Source organism: Triticum aestivum, chromosome 3B (genome assembly GCF_018294505.1).
Source record: "Triticum aestivum cultivar Chinese Spring chromosome 3B, IWGSC CS RefSeq v2.1, whole genome shotgun sequence".
NCBI lineage: Eukaryota > Viridiplantae > Streptophyta > Magnoliopsida > Poales > Poaceae > Triticum > Triticum aestivum.
The window spans coordinates 215,220,091-215,230,893 of NC_057801.1; positions in this window are offsets into that span (position 1 = coordinate 215,220,091).

Sequence of the window (10,803 nt, forward strand, 5' to 3'; positions counted from 1 at the left end):
CTTTGGACTCCTGGTGGTCGAGTGATTCTTCATGGTCGAGTGTCTTCGAGTTCGTCGAGTGGAATCCTTCCAGGTCGACTGGAAGGGACTTTCTTCTAAAGATGTCCTTGGGGAGGGTATCTTGGACAGGTCCATGACCCTACCCTAGGTACATGACTTCATCATTAGCCCTCGAATGGATCGAGGTTTGAGTGAGGAAGGAGTTGACAGTATTTCCGACCTGATTTTTGTGCTGCGAGTGTATCTCACCATGGATCAATGACTTCTTAGTGATGGTGTCAACTTCTCTTTCAGTCGCCTTGATCTATTCTTTATAATTGTCGAGTGAACTTTATGAACTTGGAGATTTCCGAGCGACGGATTGCAGGAGATCTCCCGTCTGACAAGTTGCTCTGCTGTTAGCGGATTTAGTGGGATCCGAATTTTGGGAAGCGCGCGAAGCGGAGAGGACCGCGGTACCCGGATGGGATAAGGCAAAGACGCCTTGATTTCCGCGCCGCCTTTTTCGCCACGTATCGCGCGCGCGACTATTTCGGGATTTGACAGGATCTCCCGGGCCTACCTGTCAGCCACTCTGAAGTGTCCTTATATAAGGCGCCGGACGGGGTTTTTTGAACAGTGCGTCTCCATTCCCCTCTCCCCCTTCCTCAACCTCGCTCGCTGCGCCTGCTTTTATCTCCGCCCATCTGCTCCTCACGCGCCTGGCCGACGACGATGGTGAAGGAGAAGACGGTGGCCTTGGAGCGAGCGAAGAAGGCGACGGCGACAACGAAAGCAAAGGGGAGAGCGACCAGTCGGGGTGGATCTTCGTCGCGGTCCCGCCTGCCGCAAGGCTGGGTCCAAGGAGACTGGATCCGCTCGACCATCACCCAGAGGGATCTCGACGATTTGGCCAATGAGGGACTGATCTCCCATGGGTCAGCAAGACTTCCGGGGACCGAGTGGCAACCGCAGCCACTGGAGGGTGAGTGTGTCCTCTTAGCCACTCATGTAGATCGCGGATTCTCTCTGCCACCGGATCTTTTCTTCCGAGGGTTTCTGAACTTCTTTGGGGCACAACTCCATCACTTCACTCCCAATTCCATTGCTTATCTCGCCGCTTTCGTGTCTCTGTGCGAAAACTTCCTGGGTTGTCGGCCGCACTGGGGTCTCTTTAAGCACATATTCACTTGCTGTTCTCAGACGGTGAAAAAGGCGAGTCCGAATGATGAGAGGACCAAAGTAATCCAGATGTGTGGGGGTCTTGGGGTCCAAATGAGGAGTAAGAGTGCTTTTCCAGCCATGACCCTTCCCGAGTCGGTTAGAGGGTGGCAGTCGACCTGGTTCTACTGCCAAGACGAGTCGACGCCGGGGCAGTCGACTGGTCTCCCTCCATTCTCCATGGACCGAGTGAACAAGCCATCTTCCCTGAAGGTACTTCCGGAAGAAAAGGCTCAGGTTAAAATGTTGATGGAGCGTGTAGTTCAACTCATTCGCGACGGTGTCACTGGCATGGATCTTTTGGAGGTTTTTCTTCGACGGCGCATTCAGCCACTCCAGTACCGAGGCCACCCGATGTGGTTGTACTCTGGTACCGAGGACACCACTCGGGTCCACCCAGAGGAGGTCGACGACGCCACACTGGAGAGGTGGATGACTCCCATCACGGGGAACAAGGACAACCCTCGTGGGGCTAGGAGGATCCCACCGCTCGACCAGTCTTATGAACCAGACACGGTATGACCACTTATCCCCGGTTGTGATCCTGTTTCATTCATTTTGTTTCACTGCAAATCGGTCGATTGACCTTTGTCTTGTTTTGTTGTCTTCCAGGCTACCACTGAGTTGTATTCGATGCCCAACGGGGCGCAGGCACCGACTGAGGAGGAGGAAGGAAGTGGAGGTGAAAGTCAAGAGGAGTGGGAATCGGATGGCGATGAGGGTGATGAAGATGCTGGCTCGACGAGAAGAGGAGGAAGAGGAGGAGGAAGTCGCGCCTCCTCGTTCCGAAAGGAGATCCAAACTTGTCCATGATCCTGCAGTCGAGCGTGGCAAAGGAGTCGCGCCTGTTGTTCAGTCGACCAAGCGTCCTCGGACGACCTCTCCGGTGCCAACTGAAAAAGCGCCAAAGCAATCTCGAGTGGCGCCATCAAAGCCGACGAAGGCCTTGCCAAAGATGAAGATGGTGATTCCCACTATTTCTGGGTAATGACGTAACTTGCGTCTCTTTGTTTCTCATGGATTTACTCTTGGTCGATTCGTTAGCTGATTGACTGATTTCTGAAACTGTAGTGCTGCTACTTCTGATACCTCGACCAGACCTGAAGACCATGAAATGGAAGACGCTGTCACTTCCAAACCTGGTACGACCTTTGTAGTTCCGTCTTCAGTCGGTTGGATCTTTGTCTTTAACTTTGACTCTTTTCTGCAGCTCCACCTAACATCGTTATTGACCTTCCTGACGACGATGACGAGGAACCACTGAGGCAGAGGAGGAATAGGAAAGCGTCTGCTGGCAAGGCCGCTCAGGACGTGTCAGCACCTGAGACATTGGTTGTAGAGGGGGACAACGTCACTCGGCCTACTGTATCCTTCGCGGTGCCGCTGACGAGTGCCCGCCCTTTGTCGTCGAGTGCTGATCAGCTTTCACTTTTCTCGACCCACCACGTCCCAGAAGACCAAGCAAGCGCTGCTAAAGAAGCAATACGCCAGGCAGGGGTCATGCTGGAGCAAGTGAAGGCGATCCGAGACGCTAGTCAAGTGGCTTATGATGCCAGTTTAGCTCTTCAGAGCAATGTTCAGGTTAGTCGATCACCGCCTGTTCTGTTAGGATATGATACCTGAAAACCTTTGTTTCCGAAAATCTTAGTGTCTGTTGTACACCCACTAGGTGTGTCGATTGAAATTCTGGATTGGTGGGGGCACGCTGAGTGCACCCACTGGGTGTAGTCCCCAAGGCAATGGTGGACTACTGGCAGTCGACCATAGTCTTTATGTCTTAAGCTTTTTCTTTACTCGATCAGGTCGAATGGAATCATAGACCGGTGGGGGCACGCTGAGTGCACCCACTAGGTGTAGTCCCCGAGACTATGGTCGACTGCTGGCAGTCGACTACAGTCTGAAGTACACCTCTCTCTTTGTTTTTTTGTGGCTATCTACTGGTGATTAGCCTTTCCGTCTTTTTTGGTCGACTGATCGACTCCAGCTAATAGAACTAGTGGGGGCACGCTGAGTGCACCCACTGGGTGTAGTCCCGAGACTACGGTCGAATGTTTATATTCGGCTGTAGTCTTAGAAATGCTACGATTTTTACTTAGTCACTCGGAAGCGACCTATCTTTGACGTCTATCGATTGGTTCTTCGCAGAAATCTTGCGAGCTTGCAGCTCGTTATACTGAGTTGGAGAACAAGCATATCCAGCTCGAACTTGATCTGAAGCTTGTCCAGGAGAACTTCACGAAGGCAAAGGAGGAGGCAAAAGGTATGTTTGGTGAGAACCTTGACGACTGCCTTTGTTTCTTGTTTATTCCCGAGTCTGATCTCACTGTGATTTTGCAGATAAACTGAGGGATTCTCTGAAGAAGAAGGATCATGACCTCGCTGAGGCGCAGAAAGCAGCTTCAGAGAAAACCAAGCTCGCAGAAGAGAAGCTGGCCTCGATCACCAAGCTTGAAGAGGAGAATACCAATCTGAAAGCCGCTCTTGATGCAACCAACAAGGAGGTCAGTCGAGTGAAGAATGACAAGATTGCTTTGAGTGACAAGGCCAGCAAGTTGGCGGGAAAGAAGAATGATCTGGAGGCTTATCTGGGAGGGCTCGCCAAGAAGCTATTCCTCATGCTTGAAGGTAATCCTTTGTATCAGACAGGCCTTTTGCCTATGATCTTGCCACCAAACTATTGTCTTAACTTTGGTGTTGTGTCTGCAGAGTTCTGTCAGAACTTTGAGGAGGAGACTGGTCGACTGGAGACGAGCCTAGATCCCATCAACTCTCCTGTGAAGGACGAAGCCGCCATGAATGTGCTTCGACTTGAGTCTCGCGTTGCTGTTGTTGTCGACTATCTTGCAAGGCTGAAGGTTGCAGCTTCCCGCATCGACACGACACTCTGGCCAGGAGAAACACTTTAAAATGACCTTGAGTCTCTGATGACTCGACTGAACGATGTTCCAAGTCGAGTGCAAGAATGGAAGAAGTCTTCTGCCAGGTGTGGTGCGGATGTTGCTCTATCTCTGGCCCGTGTTCACTGCAAGGAAGCGCGAGAGGACAAGCTGGCAGCTCTCAAGGTGGCCAATACCAAGAAGCATGATTTCCGATCCTTCATGGAGACCTTCATCGCCGCTGCCACTCGGATCGCAGATGGAATCGACCTGGACGAATTCGTTGCGCCTTCCAGCCCTCCGCAGGAGGGGTAAAAAACTGCTATGCCTGATGCTTTAAATTTGCCTCGGTATGCCGAGTGGTTTTTGTAACCGATAAACTTTAACGGGCTTAGCGCCTGAGCACTTCTGGTTCCGTAAGGCGTTATCTGAACTTGGATTCAACGTTGAATATGTTTGCATCTGGTTTGAGGTGTCTTTTGCAGGCTAGGATGAAGCATGTATTGCAATCGACTTGTACCTCATCACTCTTAGGCGAGCACTGGGCTGCAGCTAAGCCCCCGAGTGGGAGGTTTGCTCTCCACTCGGTAGGATTTTCAAAAAATTAAGCGAGCACTGGGCTGCAGCTAAGCCCCCGAGTGGGAGGTCTGCTCTCCACCGGTAGGGTTTTCAGATACTTAGGCGAGCACTGGGCTGCATCTAAGCCCCCGAGTGGGAGGTCTGCTCTCCACTCGGTAGGATTTTCAAAAACTTAGGCGAGCACGGGGCTGCAGCTAAGCCCCCGAGTGGGAGGTCTGCTCTCCACTCGGTAGGATTTTCAAAAACTTAGGCGAGCACTGGGCTGTAGCTAAGCCCCCGAGTGGGAGGTCTGCTCTCCACTCGGTAGGATTTTCAAAAACTTAGGCGAGCACTGGGCTGCAGCTAAGCCCCCGAGTGGGAGGTCTGCTCTCCACTCGGTAGGATTTTCAAAAACTTAGGCGAGCACTGGGCTGCAGCTAAGCCCCCGAGTGGGAGGTCTGCTCTCCACTCGGTAGGATATTTGCGGCGTACCTCTGAAGAAGAAGGCATCAATCGACTTGCACCTCGTCTTCCTTGCGGAGCGCACATTATACTTGTGGCGTAGCTCGGAAGGAGAAAGTAGCAGTCGACCTGTACCTCGTCCTCCTTGCGGAGAGCACATTATACTTGTGGCGTAGCTCGGAAGAGGAGGGTAGCAGTCGACCTGCACCTCGTCTTCCTTGCGGAGCGCACATTATACTTGTACTTAGGCGAGCGCTATGCTGCAGCTAAGCCCCCGAGTGGGAGGCTGACTCACCACTCGGTAGGATTTCATTGAAACTTAGGCGAGTACCTGGACTGCAGCTAAGCCTCCGAGTGGGAGACTGGCTCATCACTCGGTAGGATTTTATTGAACTTAGGCGAGTACTTGGACTGCAGCTAAGCCTCCGAGTGGGAGACTGGCTCATCACTCGGTAGGATTTTATTGAACTTAGGCGAGTACTTGGACTGCAGCTAAGCCTCCGAGTGGGAGGCTGGCTCACCACTCGGTAGGATTTTATTTAAACTTAGGCGAGTACTTGGACTGCAGCTAAGCCTCCAAGTGGGAGGCTGGCTCGCCACTTGGTAGGATTTTATTGAACTTAGGCGAAACGGATTCGCAGCTAAGCCTCCGAGTGTGAGGCTGGCTCACCACTCGGTAGGATTTTTACAAACTTAGGCGAAACGGATTCGCAGCTAAGCCACCCACTGGGGGGATTTTTGAATAAACAAAAGTAACAACAATCACTGGGAAAATTATAACACTATTGTCTTTGAAAAATGAACTACAGAAGTACTTTTATTACATTTCCGAGTGCATACTTAAGTGTAAAAGGGGCGGAGCAGCTCCGCGTTCCAAGCTCGGGGCTCGTCGATCTGGTGCTCGACATTGTAAAGACGATAGGCTCCATTGTGGAGAACCTTGGTGACGATGAAGGGGCCTTCCCAAGAAGGAGCAAGCTTGTGTGGCTTCTGCTGATCCACTCGGAGAACCAAATCTCCTTCCTGGAAGGCTCGACTCCTCACGTTTTTGGCGTGGAAGCGATGCAAGTCCTGCTAGTAAATGGTCGATCGGATCAAGGCCATCTCCCTTTCTTCTTCTAGAAGGTCGACTGCATCTTGCCGGGCTTGTTCTGCTTCAACTTCAGTGTAGAGCTCGACTCGAGGAGCGTTGTGAAGCACGTCACTCGGCAAGACCGCTTCAGCTCCATAGACCAAAAAGAACGGAGTTCTCCCAGTCGACCGGTTAGGTGTGGTCCTTAATCCCCAAAGTACTGACGGAAGTTCGTCGACCCATGCACCAGCTGCGTGCTTGAGGTCACGCATCAATCGGGGTTTCAACCCTTTGAGGATCAAGCCATTTGCTCGTTCTGCCTGTCCATTCGACTGGGGGTGAGCAACTGAAGCATAGTCGACTCGTGTGCCCTGAGATGTGCAGAAGGCCCTAAATTCTTCAGAATCGAAGTTTGACCCATTGTCGGTGATGATGTTGTGTGGAACTCCATATCTGAATATCAACTCCCGAATGAAGCTGACAGCGGTGCCGGCATCAAGATTCTTGATGGGTTTAGCCTCAATCCACTTGGTGAACTTGTCGACTGCTACCAACACATGGGTGAAGCCACTTCTGCCTGTTCTCAGTGGTCCAACCATATCCATCCCCATACAGCGAAAGGCCAGACGAATGGAATGGTCTTCAAGGCTGAGGCAGGCTTGTGTGACATGTTAGAGTAGAACTGGCATCCTTCACACTTATCGACTATCTCCTTTGCCATTTCATTCGCTCTTGGCCAGTAAAATCCCGCTCGGTATGCTTTGGCCACAATGGTCCGAGAGGACGCATGATGGCCACAGGTCCCTGAGTGGATATCGTCAAGGATTATCCGACCTTCTTCTGGCGTTATACATTTCTGACCAACCCCAGTCGCGCTTTCTCTGTACAACTGTCCCCTTATCACAGTAAAGGCTTTAGATCGGCGGACGATCTGTCGAGCCTCTTCTTCATCCTCCGGGAGCTCTTTCCTTAAGATATACGCTATATATGGCACTGTCCAATCGGGAGTGATCACCAACACTTCCATGATCAGGTCGACCACTGCTGGAACTTCAACTTCAGTCGGATCTGTGACACTTTTAGGCTGCGGAGCTTCTTCGGTAAAAGGATCTTCTTTAACTGATGGAGTATGGATATGCTCCAAGAACACATCACTGGGAATGGCTTCTCTCTTGGAACCTATCTTCGCCAAATCATCAGCCGCTTGATTCTTCAGTCGGGGTATATGATGGAGCTCTAACCCTTCGAATTTCTTTTCAAGCTTTCTCACTGCATTGCAGTATCCAGTCATGGCTGGGCTTCTAACGTCCCATTCCTTCATCACCTGATTGACCACCAAATCTGAGTCGCCATAAACCATAAGGCGACGGACGCCGAGTGAAATGGCCATGCGCAACCCATATAAAAGTGCCTCGTATTCTGCTTCATTATTGGAGGAATCAAAGTGGATCTGGAGCACATATCTGAGCTTATCTCCTCGGGGGAAACCAATACTACCCCAGCACCGGAACCATTTAACATCTTAGAGCCATCAAAGAACATGGTCCAATGCTCCGAGTGAACTTGAGTCGGCTGCTGTTGTTCAATCCACTCGGCAAGGAAATCTGCTATTGCTTGGGACTTAATGGCTTTCTTTGCCTCAAACTTGATATCAAGGGGAAGGAGTTCAATCGCCCATTTCGCCACTCGACCAGTTGCATCTCTGTTGTGCAGAATCTCTGACAGTGGGGCGTCGCTGACGACTGTAATGGAATGATCAGAGAAATAATGAGCAACCTTCTTCGTGGTCATGTAGATCCCATACACGAGCTTCTGATAATGAGGGTATCTTTGCTTCGATGGGGTCAAAACTTCGGAAAGATAATATACTGGGCGCTGAACTTTGAAGGCTTTCCCTTCTTCTTCCCGCTCGACCGTAAGTACTGTACTGACGACTTGTCCTGTGGCTGCAATGTAAAGCAACAGAGGCTCTTTGCTGATTGGAGCAACAAGCACCGGCTGGGTGGATAGCAGAGCTTTTAGCTCGGCAAATGCTGCATCAGCTTCTGGAGTCCACTCGAACTTGTCTGACTTCTTCATCAGTCAGTAAAGAGGCAATGCCTTTTCACCGAGGCGAGAGATGAATCGACTTAATGCGGCCAAGCATCCAGTAAGCTTTTGGACATCGTGCACACGCACAGGGCGTTTCATTCGGAGTATAGTGCCAACTTTTTCTGGGTTAGCGTCGATTCCTCGTTCGGAAACGAGAAAACCGAGTAACTTTCCACCAGGAACTCCGAATGTGCACTTTGATGGATTGAGCTTGATATCATATCTCCTGAGATTGGCAAATGTTTCAGCGAGGTCAGTCAGCAGGTCGGAACCCTTCCGTGACTTGACCACAATATCATCCATGTACGCTTCCATGTTCCGACTGATTTGAGTGAGTAAACACTTCTGAATCATCCTCATAAACGTGGCTCCGGCATTCTTGAGGCCGAATGGCATGGTGACATAGCAGAAGCACCCGAATGGAGTGATGAAAGCTGTTTTTATCTTGTCGGGTCCATACAGACGGATCTGATGGTACCCTGAATAGGCGTCTAAAAAAGACAATCTCTCACATCCTGCGGTCAAATCAACTATTTGGTCGATGCGAGGGAGAGGAAAATGATCTTTCGGGCAGGCCCGATTGATATGTTTGAAATCAATGCACATGCGAAGTGACTTGTCCTTCTTGGGGACCATGACAACATTGGCAAGCCACTCGGAGTGGTAAATCTCTCGGATAAACTCTGCTGCCAGGAGCCGAGCCACCTCCTCTCCAATGGCCTTTCTCTTCTGGATGGCGGACCGTCGAAGGTGTTCTTTGATAGGTTTTGCCTCTGGGTTGACTCATAAATGATGCTCAGCCAGCCCCCTGGAAACACCCGGCATGTCAACAGGCTTCCATGCAAAGATGTCCCAGTTTTCACGGAGGAACTGGATGAGCGCTTCTTCCTATTTAGAGTCGAGTGTGGTGGAAATATGAGTCGAAGCAACACTGGGGTCGGTCGGGTGAATGTGAACGGGCTTCGTCTCACCAGACGATTGGAATGCTGACTCCGTGGCGGGCTTCTTGGCCCGCAATAAATCACTCAGATCTGCATTTTTCTTATATTCTTCCAGCTCCACCACTGTTATCTGGGAATCGACAATCTTTGAGCCTTTCTGAAAACACTCTTCCGCCTTTTTCCGATTGCCAGTGATGGTGATCACACCCTTGGGGCCAGGCATCTTCAGTTTGAGTTATATGTAACATGGTCGAGCCATGAACCGTGCATAAGCTGGCCTGCCCAAAATAGCATGATAAGCGCTATGGAAATCCACAACTTCAAATGTCAGCTTCTCCTTGCGGAAGTGCTTCGAGTCGCCGAAAACCACATCTAGAGCTATTTGGCCGAGTGACTCAGCCTTCTTTCTAGGAATGACTCCATGAAAGCTCATGTTGCTAGAGCTGAGTCTGGACATCGGAATGCCCATTCCCTTTAGCGTCTTCGCATACAATATATTCAGTCCACTGCCACCATCCATCAACACCTTAGTCAGTCGAGTGCCTTCGACGACTGGGTCGACCACCAAAGCTTGCCTCCCAGGGGTGGCTATGTGTGTCAGATGATTGGACTGGTCGAATGTAATGGCAGTCTGAGACCATTTCAGATAGCTTGGTGTCGCCGGAGCGACCATATTTACCTCACGGTTGATAACTTTCAATCGACTTTTGCTCTCCACATCAGCAAAAATCATCAGGGTGGAATTGACATGAGGGTACCCTTCGTCACTGTCCTCTTTGTCCACAGCCTTGTCCGACTCCTTCTCCTTATCCTTGGACTGTTTTCCTTGAAACTACTGGATTAAGAGCCGGCACTGGCGAGTGGTATGTTTTGGGTAGATGAAGTTACCCTCTTCGTCTTTCTTCGTGTGGATGTGACACGGCAGATCCATCACGTCATTTCCTTCCTTATCTTTTACCTTCTTGGGGTTTCAGGATCCTTTGGGCTTCCCTTCGAATTTGCCCTGAGTCACGGCCAAGGCCTCTCCAGGAGCAGCTGGCTCGGCTTTCCGCTTCTGCTTCCGACTGGAGTTTCCTTTTTCCGACTGACTCAGCTTGTACTTGCCACTCCGGAGTCGATCCTCTTCTTCACCATTGGCGTATTTGGTGGCAATCTCCATCATTCGACTCAGGGTCATATCTCCGGTCCGACCAAACTTCAAACTTAACTCTCTGTTCTTAACGCCATCCTTGAAGGCACAGACTGCTTGATGGTCAGATACGTTCTCCACCGTATGATGCAACGTGATCCATCTCTGAATGTAATCTCTTAGGGTATCATTCGACTTTTGCACGCAGACCTGCAACTCTGTCAGTCCCGCTGGTCGCTTGCAAGTTCCATCAAATGTCCTGACGAACACTCGGGAAAGATCTTCCCAAGTGTAAATGCTGCTAGGAGCTAGCTGATTCAACCAGGCCCTAGCCGAACCCTCCAACATGAGTGGTAGGTGTTTCATGGCCACTTCATCATTGCCACCGCCAATCTGCACAGCCACTCGGTAGTCTTCGAGCCAAGTTCCAGGCCTGGATTCACCAGTGAACTTACTTACCCCAGTCGCCAACCT